Here is a 15,445-nt window from a genome sequence, read left to right as displayed (position 1 = left end):
AAGGAATACAGACTGTTGCACTGTGGGATTGTTTCAGGAGTGAGGTGGGGCTCCCTGGCACCCAGGTAGGAGCAGCCTTCACTTCCTCCAATGCACTGTTTGCTGGGTTCATGTTGCTTTTTATTTATTTGGTTGGTGAATTTTATTGCTTACATGCATGGGGCCATCCCAAGGATAAATCAAGGCTTCTGTTTGCAAAAAATCAAGACATAAGTGACCACATCCCTGCTGCTTGCCTAGCCAGTTCCCAAAGCTATCTGTTCTCCCAGAAAGTGGCTCCCCAGAAAACCCCAATTTACTCCATTCATTCGCCTCGGCAGGGCTGAGGTGCAGGGTTTCATCCTAAATTATTTTATTTGTGCTAAATGAGACTTTTATGAGACAGCAGCTCTTGGCTTCAGAGAGCTCCATCCATCCAGTTTAGAATGAACGAAGGGGGAATATTACAAGATTCATGCCTATTAATGGAACAGGTGGAGATGCCTATAGCTGAATAAGTAGGTCACTGTGGGACTAACATAAAACAGATGTCCTGTCTTTGCACTCCCTGGACATTTTCTTCAAGTAAATTGCAAGTGCAGGGTTTAAGCAAGTTTGTCATTTATCATTTTTTAGGAACTGTTCTGCTGTTCTCATCTGCCTGTTTTCTTCCAGGATGGTGAGTCTGTTTTGATCCTGTAAAAAACAACATTGCATTATCTAGAAGCTGTGTAAAGGCAGTTCTTGATTTGTTAGTGATACTTCAAATTCCGTCTGCTAAACAATTGCATTTAGTGATTTTTGCTAACTGTGTCGTGGTTTAAGTTGAAAATATTGGAAGGTGTTTTGCACATAATGCAGAATTTACAGAGCCAGAAAATACAATTGCCTGCTGTAAACAGAATATATGCCAGGAATTTTAAAAAGTGAATTGTCTGTGGTATTCTTCCAGCCTGACCTGTCTATAGTTTTAGGCCTTGAGAAATGCTCTGCATGGACAAATCCAGTGAAGTCACTGGGACTTTGTTCTGGTGTGGGGGTCCACATGCATGGAACAGTTTGTAGGATTAGGGCTTTAGGTATCTCTCATCCCTTCACTGTCTAAGCCAGAGGTGTTCTCAGATATTTTAAGCTGTTACAAAGCAATCAATGGCTATGAACACTGAATGATTTTCCATACTGGAATCAGCAGGCCACTGACTTTGAAATGTCTCAAAAAGAAAAGGAGTACTTGTGGCACCTTAGAGACTAACAAATTTATTAGAGCATAAGCTTTCGTGAGCTACAGCTCACTTCATCGGATGCATTTGGTGGAAAAAACAGAGGAGAGATTTATATACACACACACAGAGAACATGAAACAATGGGTTTATCATACACACTGTAAGGAGAGTGATCACTTAAGATAAGCCATCACCAGCAGCAGGGGGGGGAAAGGAGGAAAACCTTTCATGGTGTCAAGCAAGGTAGGCTAATTCCAGCAGTTAACAAGAATATCAGAGGAACAGTGGGGGGTGGGGTGGGAGGGAGAAATACCATGGGGAAATAGTTTTACTTTGTGTAATGACTCATCCATTCCCAGTCTCTATTCAAGCCTAAGTTAATTGTATCCAGTTTGCAAATTAATTCCAATTCAGCAGTCTCTCGTTGGAGTCTGTTTTTGAAGCTTTTTTGTTGAAGTATAGCCACTCTTAGGTCTGTGATCGAGTGACCAGAGAGATTGAAGTGTTCTCCAACTGGTTTTTGAATGTTATAATTCTTGACGTCTGATTTGTGTCCATTCATTTTTTACGTAGAGACTGTCCAGTTTGGCCAATGTACATGGCAGAGGGGCATTGCTGGCACATGATGGCATATATCACATTGGTAGATGCGCAGGTGAACGAGCCTCTGATAGTGTGGCTGATGTGATTAGGCCCTATGATGATATCCCCTGAATAGATATGTGGACAGAGTTGGCAACGGGCTTTGTTGCAAGGATAGGTTCCTGGGTTAGTGGTTCTGTTGTGTGGTGTGTGGTTGCTGGTGAGTATTTGCTTCAGATTGGGGGGCTGTCTGTAAGCAAGGACTGGTCTGTCTCCCAAGATCTGTGAGAGTGATGGCTCGTCCTTCAGGATAGGTTGTAGATCCTTGATGATGCGTTGGAGAGGTTTTAGTTGGGGGCTGAAGGTGATGGCTAGTGGCGTTCTGTTGTTTTCTTTGTTGGGCCTGTCCTGTAGTAGGTGACTTCTGGGTACTCTTCTGGCTCTGTCAATCTGTTTCTTCACTTCAGCAGGTGGGTATTGTAGTTGTAGGAATGCATGATAGAGATCTTGTAGGTGTTTGTCTCTGTCTGAGGGGTTGGAGCAAATGCGGTTATATCGTAGCGCTTGGCTGTAGACAATAGATCGAGTGGTATGATCTGGATGAAAGCTAGAGGCATGTAGGTAGGAATAGCGGTCAGTAGTTTTCCGATATAGGGTGGTGTTTATGTGACCATCGCTTATTAGCACCGTAGTGTCCAGGAAGTGGATCTCTTGTGTGGACTGGTCCAGGCTGAGGTTGATGGTGGGATGGAAATTATTGAAATCATGGTGGAATTCCTCAAGAGCTTCTTTTCCATGGGTCCAGATGATGAAGATGTCATCAATGTAGCGCAAGTAGAGTAGGAGCATTAGGGGACGAGAGCTGAGGAAGCGTTGTTCTAAGTCAGCCGTAAAAATGTTGGCATACTGTGGGGCCATGCGGGTACCCATCGCAGTGCCGCTGATTTGAAGGTATACATTGTCACCAAATGTGAAATAGTTATGGGTCAGGACAAAGTCACAAAGTTCAGCCACCAGGTTAGCCGTGACAGTATCGGGGATACTGTTCCTGATGGCTTGTAGTCCATCTTTGTGTGGAATGTTGGTGTAGAGGGCTTCTACATCCATAGTGGCCAGGATGGTGTTTTTAGGAAGATCACCAATGGACTGTAGTTTCCTCAGGAAATCGGTGGTGTCTCGAGGATAGCTGGGAGTGCTAGTAACGAAGGGCCTGAGGAGGGAGTCTACATAGCCAGACAATCCTGCTGTCAGGGTGCCAATGCCTGAGATGATGGGGCGTCCAGGATTTCCAGGTTTATGGATCTTGGGTAGCAGATAGAATACCCCAGGTCGGGGCTCCAGGGGTGTGTCTGTGTGGATTTGTTCTTGTGCTTTTTCAGGGAGTTTCTTGAGCAAATGCTGTAGCTTCTTTTGGTAACTCTCAGTGGGATCAGAGGGTAATGGCTTGTAGAAAGTGGTGTTGGAGAGCTGCCTAGTAGCCTCTTGTTCATACTCCGACCTATTCATGATGACGACAGCACCTCCTTTGTCAGCCTTTTTGATTATGATGTCAGAGTTGTTTCTGAGGCTGTGGATGGCACTGTGTTCTGCATGGCTGAGGTTATGGGGTAAGCGATGCTGCTTTTCCACAATTTCAGCTTGTGCACGTCGGCGGAAGCAGTCTATGTAGAAATCCAGGCTGCTGTTTCGACCTTCAGGAGGAGTCCACCCAGAATCCTTCTTTTTGTAGTGTTGGCAGGAAGGTCTCTGTGGGTTAATATGTTGGTCAGAGGTGTGTTGGAAATATTCCTTGAGTCTGAGACGTCGAAAATAGGATTGAAATGTCTGTCTCCACAGAAGCTAATGTGTAGCAGGGAGAGCCTGGGATTCAATGGTGTTGACCATCCTGTAATACTGATTGGCTGGGGATCACATCACCAGTCATTCTCCATCATATGGACCATCTTCCCTCACATTCAGGATTGCTTAACATCACCATGGCAACCACAGCAATTGCTGACATGGAAATGCAATATTAGGAAAACCTTTATGTAGTTTCAATTGGTTTTGGAGTGATACATGTTTTGTCCATTTTGGAAAGCATTAATGATGCTGTTTACCTTTGCTCTTCATTTCATCTGCCCCTCCTAGCTGTTCTGTTTCTTTCTGCTGTAAACAAAAAGGAGACTCAGCACCGTACAACTAACTAGCTCTCCTGAAGTGCTTAGCTGGCAACTGGTGTTCATTAGATTACTGTTCGGGAACCTTTGATCTAAGTGCTAGCATGTAAGAATCCATGTGTCCCACTGACCTCTACTGGGAATGGGTACAGGGGATGGATCACTTAATGATTACCTGTTCTGTTCATTCCCTCTGGGGCACCTGGCATTGGCCACTGTCGGGAGACGGGATACTGGGCTAGATGGACCTTTGGTCTGACCCAGTATGGCCTTTCTTATGTAATGTTCAGACCAGCTCAGCCTGTGTGAGCATATTGCCTCCAGAATATAAACCCTAATGCTACCATGCTTACAACTGATAGAGAGTATCCATTTTCTCAAGTGATAATGTCAAGGTCCTTACTTCTGTTCCTTCTGCGGCTGTGAAGTCCTGTATAGAACTGTTACAAAGAACTAGTCGAGTGTTACAGTACATTACTTAATTTTCAGACAAGGTGTCAATTTTTAAATAAACAGTATGTGGTTTGGAGGTTTGTTGTTAAAAGTAATTGTTACTATTTTCATATCAAGAGTCCAAGATAAATTTAGGAACTTCTGCTTTACAGTCCATACCAAAGTCCTAAGTAATATACAGCAGCTTTGCAGGCAACATTACAACAGTCAATTACTTAAAACACATTATAAAATATTAAGTCATTTATAGAATCATTTAATGGAAAAGAGAAATTATTAGAAACATGCCCACTAATTTAGAAATATAAAAAACTTCTTAAGGCAGATAACACAGAAAATAAGATTTATGATCACTGGCTTCTATTATTTATAATTAAAATCAAATGTCCCAGAGTTTCAATATGAAGAGTGCTTTTGGGTGCCTCCATTTTTGGGAGCCCAACTTCAGTCATCTTCCAGGGGCCTGATTTTCAGAAACTGCTGAACACATACTCCCTGAAAAGCAGCCCCATTTGGGTGTCTCAAACTGGGAGCCTAAACTTGGGGTACCCAAAATCACCAGTCACTGTCTTAAAATTGGGGCCAATGTATTTAAAAACACCCCCATATAAGTAATGTGTGGCAACAAGGAAACCTTTTTTGCAGCATATTAGAAAAAAAAAAGTCTATTTTGCAAAATCACTATTTCTGCAAATGGCTGGGCCCCGAAACACAATTTTGTATTAACATAGGAAAGTCTTTTAGTATCTGGAAAAAACCACTAGTTTATTAACTCTTTGGTGCTTTGTAACACCCCTGGCATGTTCCTGTGTGACATAGAGCCATCATAGCAGCTCCTATGCCATGTCCCCTCCATACTCCCATGGTGCTAGGAGTGTGGCCAGGAAAAAAAATGGTAGCATGACTACAGTGTCTCCAGATTCTAACTATTCCTGGCTTCAGGGCAGCGGTTGTTCTTACCTATTCATGGGAATGAGTCCCAGAATCAGGACATAACTTAAATAATCTTTGTCTCATTCCTTCCTGAACTGCACTGAGCACAGCTCCGAGTCAGCCCAGTATGCAGGTCTAATCTGTGCCTTGGCTAAATGAACCAAACTCTCAATTTGTTTTGACCCATTAAGAAGTCAATGGGGCCATTCATGTGATTAAGGAGGAAAAGTAATGGCTACCAAATCAAGCCTTAAGGCTGGTTTTGTGCCATTTAGAGGTGCTCAAAATAACATTTTTTGTTGTAACTATGAGATAACTACAGTGTTCCCTTCAGGAACTTTGGAGAATTCTCAGTAGAAAATCTTGCATAATGACAGGTTTCAGAGTAGCAGCCATGTTAGTCTGTATTTGCAAAAAGAAAAGGAGTACTTGTGGCACCTTGGAGACTAACAAATAAATTTGTTAGTCTCCAAGGTGTCACATGTACTCCTTTTCTTTTAGTAGAAAATCAGAGCATGAAAATACAATAGGCCAGTTCTTCTAGGCATTTTTGTTATATTCCAGAAGTTTGCAATCTAAGGACAAGATTATGTGTGGCATATGATAACCTGTAGATCTGAATTAAAATTGAGTGTGGCTGGAATTGGGGTGTGTTTAGTTTGTGTCCTCACTTATCAATGGGATAAACTTTACTACTGGTCAGAAAAGAGAAATTATTTATAGTGGGAATTTTTTATTAACATTTCCCATAAACGTGTTTTAGTTTTTCAAAAGAAAGATAAAACAGAAATATTTTGGTTTTCACAAACAATTTTTGGTTAAAATATTGTTTTCAGACATCATTTACAATAAAAAAACAGACTTCAGTTTCTAGTTGTATTAAACATGTTTTATGCATACATTTTCATTTTGAATGAAAATCTTGTTCAAGAAAACAGTTATGAGCATCTTTAATGTCTTTGATGTAAAATAAAATTTGAGTCTATTCAGTAGCATTCGTACTCGGATTATCTCAAAACAGTTTTCAAATCAAGGAGTTAGAGCAGAGGTGGGCAAACTATGACATGCGGGCCACATCCGGCCCATGGGACCATCCTGCCCAGCCCTTGAGCTCCTGGCTGGGGAGGCTAGCCCCCGGCCCCTCATCTGCTGTCCCCTCTCCCCCGCAGTCACACTGCCGCGTGAGTAGTGCGGCTGTCTCCATCCGGGCAGTGCGGCTGCAAGCTCCTGCCGCACTGAGTGGCATGGTAAGGGGGCAGCGGGGGAGGGTTGGGTTGAGGGTCCTGGGGGGCAGTCAGGGGACAGGGAGAAGGGAGTGGTTGGATGGGGCAGAGGTTCTGGGAGAGGCGGACAGGGGTTGCGGAATGGGGGGGTTGGATAGGGTGTGGGAGTCTGGGGGGCTTGTCAGGGGGCGGGGGTGTGGATGGGGTTGGGGAAGTCTGGGAACAGGGAGCGGGGGGGTTGGTTAGGGGGTGGGGTCCTGGGGGGCCTGTCAGAGGGTGGGGGTGTGGATAGGGATCCAGGGGGCAGTTAGGGGACAGGGAGCAGGGGGGAGTTAGATGGGGATGGGGTTCCGGGGGGGGCATCTAGGGATGTTGCCAGGAGGGGGTGGTCAGGATGGGTTGGGGGTTCTGAGGGGGGCAGTCAGGGGGTGAGAAGTGGGTGGGAGAGGATAGGAGGCGGGGGCCAGGCTGTTTGGGGGGCACAGCCTTCTCTACCCAGCCCTCCATACAGTTTCACACCCCCAATGTGGCCCTCAGGCCAAAAAGTTTGCCCACCCATGAGTTAGAGTGTAATAATTATTAAGGCAAATTCAACTGCCATCCCCAATGTGTTTAGAAAGAGGTTGATATTTATTTTAAAATTTTCCAAGATATACTTTGACATATATCAAATACCAAATCAGAGTTCAAATAATGTGAAAGACCAGTCTTTTTTTTTTTTGTAATGGTTCTTGGATTATGTCTTACTTCCTCATGATCTTTGAATATTTTCTCAGATGCTTCCTCTCCTGTCTCGCAAAAAGAGGATTTCAGTTCCAAAATGAGCTTTGTTCTTACACCACCTCCTCTAGGAATCTGGGAAAGTCAGAAGAAATAATATAAAGCTGCACACTATAGAACATTGTTTTTAAAGTAACCCAAAAAGAGATCCTGGAAAATATCTACTGTACTTGTATCTCCAACCATTTCCTCTTTTAGAAACAGATTACCAAAGACCCAACTCTCCCACCACTGCATACAAGCTTGGAAATCAATGGGTGTTGCTTGAATGCAATGGTGGGAAAATGGAGACAGAAGGACTCAGTTCACATGTGTTAATCTTCAGACATTTAGATGTTTGTTTAGAAACATGAAAGTCCAACATAGGCTTTTATCAAGGGAGAAGGGAATTTACATCGGGCACGTACAAAAGCATTTATGCATTTAGGTGCACTTGAGGCTGAAAATTTTAGCATAACTCCCTACCTACTATGGACAGACTTCTGGAATGCATACAGGAACATGCCCTTTTATTTTGAAAAGTCACAGAGGTATTTTTTTTTAGTTATGTCATTTTTCCTGATTTTAACTGAAAAAAGGCTGAAGTTTTGATCAGTGACTACAAGGATAAAACACAAATATATATAAATCTGCATCTAGAAACTCAGCTAGTTCTATAAATTGACTTTCACCCTTAATCTGATTCTAATGACCAGGTTAAATACCCCTGAAAATTACAGACTTTGATAGAAACACTGATATTGTGTGAAGCTTAACAACAGCAAGGCTACCTGGCTTGCTGTAATAAACTGCCTTAAGTCAATGGGCTTAATAAAAACAATGGTAACTTTGGTCTCTTACGGAGATTTCAAAGTTCAGATTCAAAGAAAATGCCTTTTTCTGGCTGTTTATGACTGAACTGATGATGAACTAGAGTTCTACACCATTGATGTGTTTATTGTACCTTCTCAGGGTTAGGAATTCAATCCCATTCAAGCTGAGACTTTTACAAAGAACTGATATTTAACATGAATAGGAAACCTTCTTATAAAAAGGAGCTTATTGAGGAATGTACTAAATGGAATGAGCCATAGAACGAGCAAACATCATAATGAAATTGATACAACTGTGAAACCAACAGCACACTTGCCTTCCAAAATTTCCTGCAGTTTACATGACAAATTTATACACAGCCTGAGAAAAGCAATGAGATGGGACTATGCAATTGTAACTTGATTGTAGCCTCCTAAATAGAGCAATGAAGAAAAAATCATTTCAGCTATTAACTGCAGAAGGAGTAAGTGTCATCTGGAGTTTGGTGAATCAAAAAATGTTCATTTGGGGCCTAATCTTATCCCCACTGACTTCAATGGACTAAACTGTAAGCAGAATTTTAGGCTAGATTGTAGCTTTTGTCACAAACCCTGAGTAAGGGGCCATACACAGGGGTGCCACCCCAGGAGAACTGCAGGGAAGGAGCTGTTCCTCAGAGGGTACCTCTACACCACCAATTAAGGTATAATTATAGTACTAGTAAGCCTACCTGTGCTAGCTTTAATCTAGCTAGTGCAGGTGACAATAGTAATGAACATGCAGTGGCATGGACTTCAGCGTGTGCTAGCCACCAAGCATTCACCCGCAGTGGGCTTGTACTGGAGTGGCTAGCCTGTGCTGCCATATCTTAACAGCTGTTATTACTCATGCTCGGTAGAGCAAGGCATATATGCTTACCTGCACTATAATTACACCTTAATTAGCAGTATAGACATACCCTGAGAGGCACGATTCTCTACCTGCTCCCTCTTGTTGCATGGATAAAGTATCTTTGCTGCTGAACCACACCAACCAGAAATTCTGACAGTCCCCAGACCAGCTCAGTTGCTCCAACTGACCTGTTGGGGGCAGGACCACTCTTCCCTTCAGAGTGGAGTAGCAGGTACACAATGCTTGCTCACTTCTGCATGCTGAGTCTTAAAATCAAGGTAACCCCCTCCGAGTGTAAGGGAGATTCTTATTCTTATCTAAGTCACTGAATGTGTGCACAGACAAAGGTGCAGTCTAGAGAAAATATATGAAAGGTGAAGATGACTTCTGTCCGAAGAGGCTGGAAGGTACCAAGAGCCATAGACTAGTTGGAGAGGGGAGGGAGAAGGCAAGTCAGGGCTCCTTCCCCAGCCCACACTTACCAGTCTACAGAAAGAGGTAATAGTCTGTGCCCACAGCCTCCAGGTGTTCCAGATCTCTCAAATGTGAACATAGTGCTTAGTGTGTCCCCAGAGGTGGTGTAATTTCACATTGCAAAGCTATGGCCATAATTTAGCCTGTGTTATGTATCTTAACCTACAGAAGTAAAAGAGAAATACCATGCAGATCTGTTTAAAAGCCTGCTATTCAGAGCTAGGATAAGAGGCTTTATGGTGTTATTTTGTTTGTTTTTTGTCTTGTATTGAGTGGAGGGTGACTCCAGAGACTTTCGCTGAAAAACAAAACACAATAACTTACAGAAGGCTAATTTCTTGCATCCATTCACATGTAATCATTCCCAAATAAATGAATAGAATGACAAATGCTAATCAAATAATTTACTATACCTTCAAAATAATTCACGAAAAGAATAATTTATCTTTTGCACATCTTAGAATGATGTAAAAGAAACATCCAACCTACACAACAAATTCCCATTTCAGCATTCAAATTTCAGAGTCAAAAAGTGGATAATTCACCAATTCCAACAGCATTAACAGAAATTAATACAAAATAAGTTCCACGGGAATTCACAAAAATGTCAGATGACAATAATACCTTCGTTAAATTGCAGAGTATATTTTATGCATCCTGCTCGTTAGCTCTAAAGCCTATCTGCATGAATATCTTTTGTCGTTACAATTAATCACATTACATCTTATGAGGATACCCACTGAACCTTCTAGTATATGAAACATTAAGAAGAAAAAAGTTATCGTAAATTTCAATTACACATTTATGCAATTGTACTCATTGCTTTTCTTACTGCCATGATGCATCAGACAAAAAGACATTTGAATTTTTCTCATAGATGCACATTTCTAGCCATGTATGCATTCTATATTGTAGGGCTGCTTAGAAAAAGAGACATTACTATTCTTTCGGAAGGCTATTAATTTTTAAATCTAACTTACACAGCAGTAATTCTGCATAAATTGGTTCATCAAAACATCCCCCAGGAAGTGCATATAGAATGTTCTCTACTTATTCTCAGTGATTTAGCCATAGATAAGTACTATAGTTCTAGAACCAAAATGTAGAAATGTCAATTAAAATGGCACGGAGAAGTTTTCAAAGTTTGATGTCTACAGTTGGGCAAACCAGGAAAGCAAACATGTGACTGTAAAGTATGAGTACTGCCATTGACATTGAAAGGACTAAACAAGTTTCTTCACTAATATGATAACCATCCATAAAACTGGTTGCATACTGCTGACCAATTTACACTGCAGCACATATATAAATAGAGATAATTGGGAAATTGTTTAAAACTTACATTAAGTTAAACAATGTTAAAATTGTTTCCAAAGGAGAAAGTAGACAATGTCACTTTTTTAAAAAAATTCCAGAGAAGATATAAACATTTCAGTGAAAAAAAATGAAAATATTTGCCCCCGCACCAAAAGATTTTGATTCCAAAATACCTCTATGGTGCCTCATAGAAGTTGTAATTTGTCTTCCTTATGTCCCCATTTTTTTCCATGATACACCAGTCTCCCCACTTGCTGAGCTCTCACTGTGCATCAAGGGAGATGTTGTCTGCTGGGAAATGTTTTGTTCAAATTGTGAACAGACCTAGTTTTGAGACGTTCTCTGAAATCAAAGTAACAGTCCAAGAGGAAGGCAGGTCATAGAGCAAGGGAACGTTTCTGTTAAGCCAAACTGATCTCAAGAAAAAGGAAGAAAGAAGGCACCAGGAAGATATGTTTCAGAGTAGCAGCTGTGTTAGTCTGTATTCGCAAAAAGAAAAGGAGGAGTACTTGTGGCACCTTAGAGACTAACAAATTTATTTGAGCATAAACTTTCATGAGCTACAGCTCACTTCATCAAGGAGTTTTGTGAGCATTCTCTGAGGCACTTGTAGCTTAGCTTTTATATGCAAACCAGACAAACCTTGAAAAACACTACTTGGCAAAAGTAACTCTTTTGGGCTGTCAAAATAAAACATAAATAAATAAAATAAACTGTTAATTTCATGCCTTTAATTTTTTTTCTGAGATAAATCAGTCATCAAGAAGAGCATATTCATTCTCTGAGGGCCTGATTCTACCACACTCACTCTGACCAATATCTCACTTTGCAAAGAAGCTTAGATAGAGAGGTAATACCTAACACGTACTCCAGCTGAAGTCAGCTATCAGACAGATGCTGGAGCGGGTGCTTGGCAGCTGTACACAGGGAAAGGTAGGGGTAGGAACATTCCACCTTCTCCAAGCTGCTGTTGCAGTCTATTTCAGTATGCTATTTACAGAGCAAGGTGCTATGCAAGCTGAGAGGGCAGCAGAATCAGGCTCTAAATGGATAAAATAGCATCTTCAGCATTTTTTTCTCATTCATTATTTGTGGATTTTAGAGCTATCAAGTAACCTTTTTCCCCTCCCGCCCCCCAACTATATAAGAACTGAGTCATCTGTCAGCAGAATATTGCCATGCCTTACAACATCAACCTTATAAATACAGGACTCCTCAAAGGACAATGCCAGTGGTTATTGACTTTGAACCACTCACACAACAGATAGCATTCACATGGAAGGCGAGATATACAAGGTCAATGCCTTCTTAAGATACACATTTGGCTATTTGGAATTTGATTAAATTCAGTAAACCATCAGGTATTGATCAGCAGCCCTATTTATAAAGGGTCAGATCTGTACAATGCTAGGCCATTTTCTATTCCCTGCAATTTATTCTCCATTCTCAGTGTCAGAGATTTTGAGTAACAGAAATGTTGTGAACTTCCTATTAAAAATGAAACAGAATTTAAGATGATCATAAGCGTCCAACTGTAACAAAGAGGCCAGGAAATATAATATCTATATTGGCATGTATCAAAAAGTTATATTTGTAAAAACATAAATTCTTAAATAAAGGACATCATCATCATGTGTGCAGGTACACCTAATCTACTCACAAGACCATGCTTCTCAGTTGCTACTGTAGCCAGAGTGGAGCAGAAGCACCTACAGTTGCTGTGCCCCCTATACAAAGGGACTAAGGATGCAGGACTACCCACTGGATCCATGACTGCGTGCATCCACTGGCCCCAATTCTCCCCCAGACACCAAACTTCTCCTCACTGCTGGGGCTCAAGGACCTTTGTTTCCCAGCACTGCAGCACTGTGAACTGCCTGCAGAGGGTCACAGCCCATAATGTGCAGTGAGATTGGAACAGACTCATAACATTCAAGGCTTTCTGTGCTGTGGAAGGGGCAGGTCTGGGCAGGATTTGTCCCTCCTGTAAGTCTCTAAGAGTCTGTATGCGAATGTAAGGCGTATGCGTAAACAGGAAGAGTCTGAGGTACTGGGAAACTATCAGAAGAATATGACAGCTTCCACCATAATGTTTAAGAAAACTGTTTCTTCACTTTGGAGCAAATCCTGCCCATCACCTGAGCCACAGAAGCTCCCTTGGCAGCTGAATCACTGCAGGAACAGGGCAGGGTCTCTGGATGGATGTAGAGGGTATTCAGTCACTTCACAGATCTTCCCCACAGTTGCCAACTTTCACTCAGTAAATAAGCACCCGACTTTCATAATAAGCCAAAATTCAAGCTAATCCCATTTCAAAACAAGGCCAAAACATACCATTCCCTAAGAATCCCAACGCTACATGTGACTAGATCCCCCGGGCGTGCAGTCTGGGACTATGGTGTGCCCGCTGTGCACCCCTGACTCTCTCCCCCCTTTGCCCCTGCTTGCTGGGAGCCGATAAAAAAAAAAGAAGCAACAAGCTACAAGCCAAAAACTAGCCAACAAGCAACTTCAAGCCAATTAAGTCAAAAACATTTTTTTCGCAGGTTTGGCACTCCTCCTTTTCCATGAGGGGCTGTGTAAACATGCAAGGGGCCACAGGCCTTATTCCAACCACTGAACCATAGCAGCCTCCACAAAATGGTTCCACAGCTATTCCATGGCATGGAAAGGGAGGATTTTTCCCTCACCTGCACATCATTCCTGCCCACATGCACATCTACCTATCATTCACCCCACCCAACTGTGCATCAGTCAATCACTCAGCCTGCAATCCAGAGCAAACCATGGAGTATGGATTTGCCCCTAAACAGCTAATAAGAATGAAAGATTATCTGTTGTGATTTTAAAATAACCCACTTGGGTCCATGCTGGCCTTTAAATTCTTCTATTCATCAATATCAAAAAATGTAGGCTAATAACCCTAGGTTGTGCTATCTTTAGCAGATCCCCTGTGTGCTGCTACCCTTTTAATTGTTGTGGAAGCATTTGCTGTAAAGATGGCTGCTTTTTTTTTAGATAAGAATCATTTTACACTCCAATTAAGTATGTGATCATCATTGGACTCACTAAAGACAGACTATATTGAGAGGTTCAACACAGCTTCTAATCTATTATTTTCCTACACCATATAACTATGGTACTTGTCACCTAGGGTGTGTGTGTGTGTGTGTGTGTGATCTTGCATTGCAATATGTTGCTATATATGTATCAATGAGGTATATAAGGTGGATAAATAGATACTACGTTATTGAAATGCAAGATTAAATCTCTTCAGCTGATTTGTATTGATTTTATTTTGCAGTAGTGCCTACTTGATCATATGTACCCGCTCTTCCTGTATAACTGCTTTAGTGTGTTTGTGCATGCATGCTATAGCGGAGGGTGCAGAGTACTGTATATTTCCATGCCCCAGAGAGAAAGGAATCAGCATCCTTGAGTGGTTACAAAATCACAAATGCATCACTAGGGGATCAGACTGGAGCCAGGATCTACCTTTTATTGTACCAAAGCCAACTATCTCTAAATTATACTCTGTTTCACTGTTACAAACAACTACTGCAGCAAATCCAGTCCCATATAAATCACTAGCCAATCAGTTTTCTCCCTTGAGAACCATTCTCAGAATATTTTGAATTAAAACGTGCTGATGGATTAGCAGTGCACCCTGGAAAAAAATAATACCAATGCCGTCTTACATCTCTATGAAATGCAGCTTTAGAGCTGATCATTAGCTCTCGTCAAATGAAGAAATTCCTTTTATCACAGAGTCACTATTTCATAGTTTAGACTTGAGTTCACTTTAAAAAGTTACTCTAAAAAATAGCATCATGGGGATGGGGGCAGCATATGAATCATCTCTGTCACTTCCAGGTCCACTGTACCCTGGTTTCAAGTAAACTAAATGACTGCCAAATGCATTTGGGAGATGAATGCCAAGCTGTATTCTTTTGGTTCGCACCTCATCCTCAGTAGAGCTGACCCAACTGAGGTGTGTTACTCAGAGGCTGGTAGTATAATCATTATAATGTTAAGTATCAGAGGGGTAGCCATGTTTGTATCCACACAAAAAAAAAGAGGAGTCCAATGGCACCTTAAAGACTAACAGATTTATTTGGGCATAAGCTTCAGATGCATGGAGTGAAAATTACAGATGCAGGCATAAATATACTGACACTTGAAGAGAAGGGAGTTACCTTAAAAGTGGAGAACCAGTGTTGACAAGCCATTATAATGTTGTTGTTCCTAATAACTAGCACTACCACTGTACTGGTGATAATTGTGACAAAGGCAAAAGGTTTTGCATCAGAGATTTGGTTTACAATTTCGTTGATGCACCACAAGCCAAAACAGAGCCCCGCTCCTTCTCCCACAGCTGTGTCGACTCTGTGGGGCTAACAAGAATGAGCAGCACTAAATATCAATTTAAACAAAGTAGGTGGCATTAAGTATTGAGGAGGATTTAAGAGGCAGCATCATTGTCAGTTGCCAGCTGGGTCTCATTGCTGCTAATGTGAGCCAAGTGCTCAGCATTCAGGGAGTTAGGCCCAGATCCACAAAAGTACTGCAGTAACCAAACCTCAGATTTAGAGGCATAGTCCCAGATTTAGGTGCCACTGTGATCCACAAAACTCCTGGT

The 15,445-nt window shown here is 41.8% G+C and overlaps 1 long non-coding RNA gene across 1 annotated transcript; it reads right to left on the bottom strand.

Moving 5' to 3' along the window:
• Positions 1-553: 553 nt before the first annotated feature.
• LOC122459194 lies at positions 554-13,487 on the bottom strand. Its single transcript, XR_006279708.1, has 5 exons — positions 13,406-13,487; positions 9,498-9,651; positions 7,300-7,407; positions 3,884-3,932; positions 554-675 (listed from the first exon to the last, which is right to left on the bottom strand). It is a non-coding gene; the product is annotated as an uncharacterized LOC122459194 (long non-coding RNA).
• Between the last annotated feature and the right edge of the window lie 1,958 nt (positions 13,488-15,445).

This window comes from Dermochelys coriacea, chromosome 3, assembly GCF_009764565.3.
Source record: "Dermochelys coriacea isolate rDerCor1 chromosome 3, rDerCor1.pri.v4, whole genome shotgun sequence".
Taxonomy (NCBI): domain Eukaryota; kingdom Metazoa; phylum Chordata; order Testudines; family Dermochelyidae; genus Dermochelys; species Dermochelys coriacea.
Note: the sequence above shows the minus strand (reverse complement) of the source record. Positions and strands in the feature narration are given on the sequence as shown.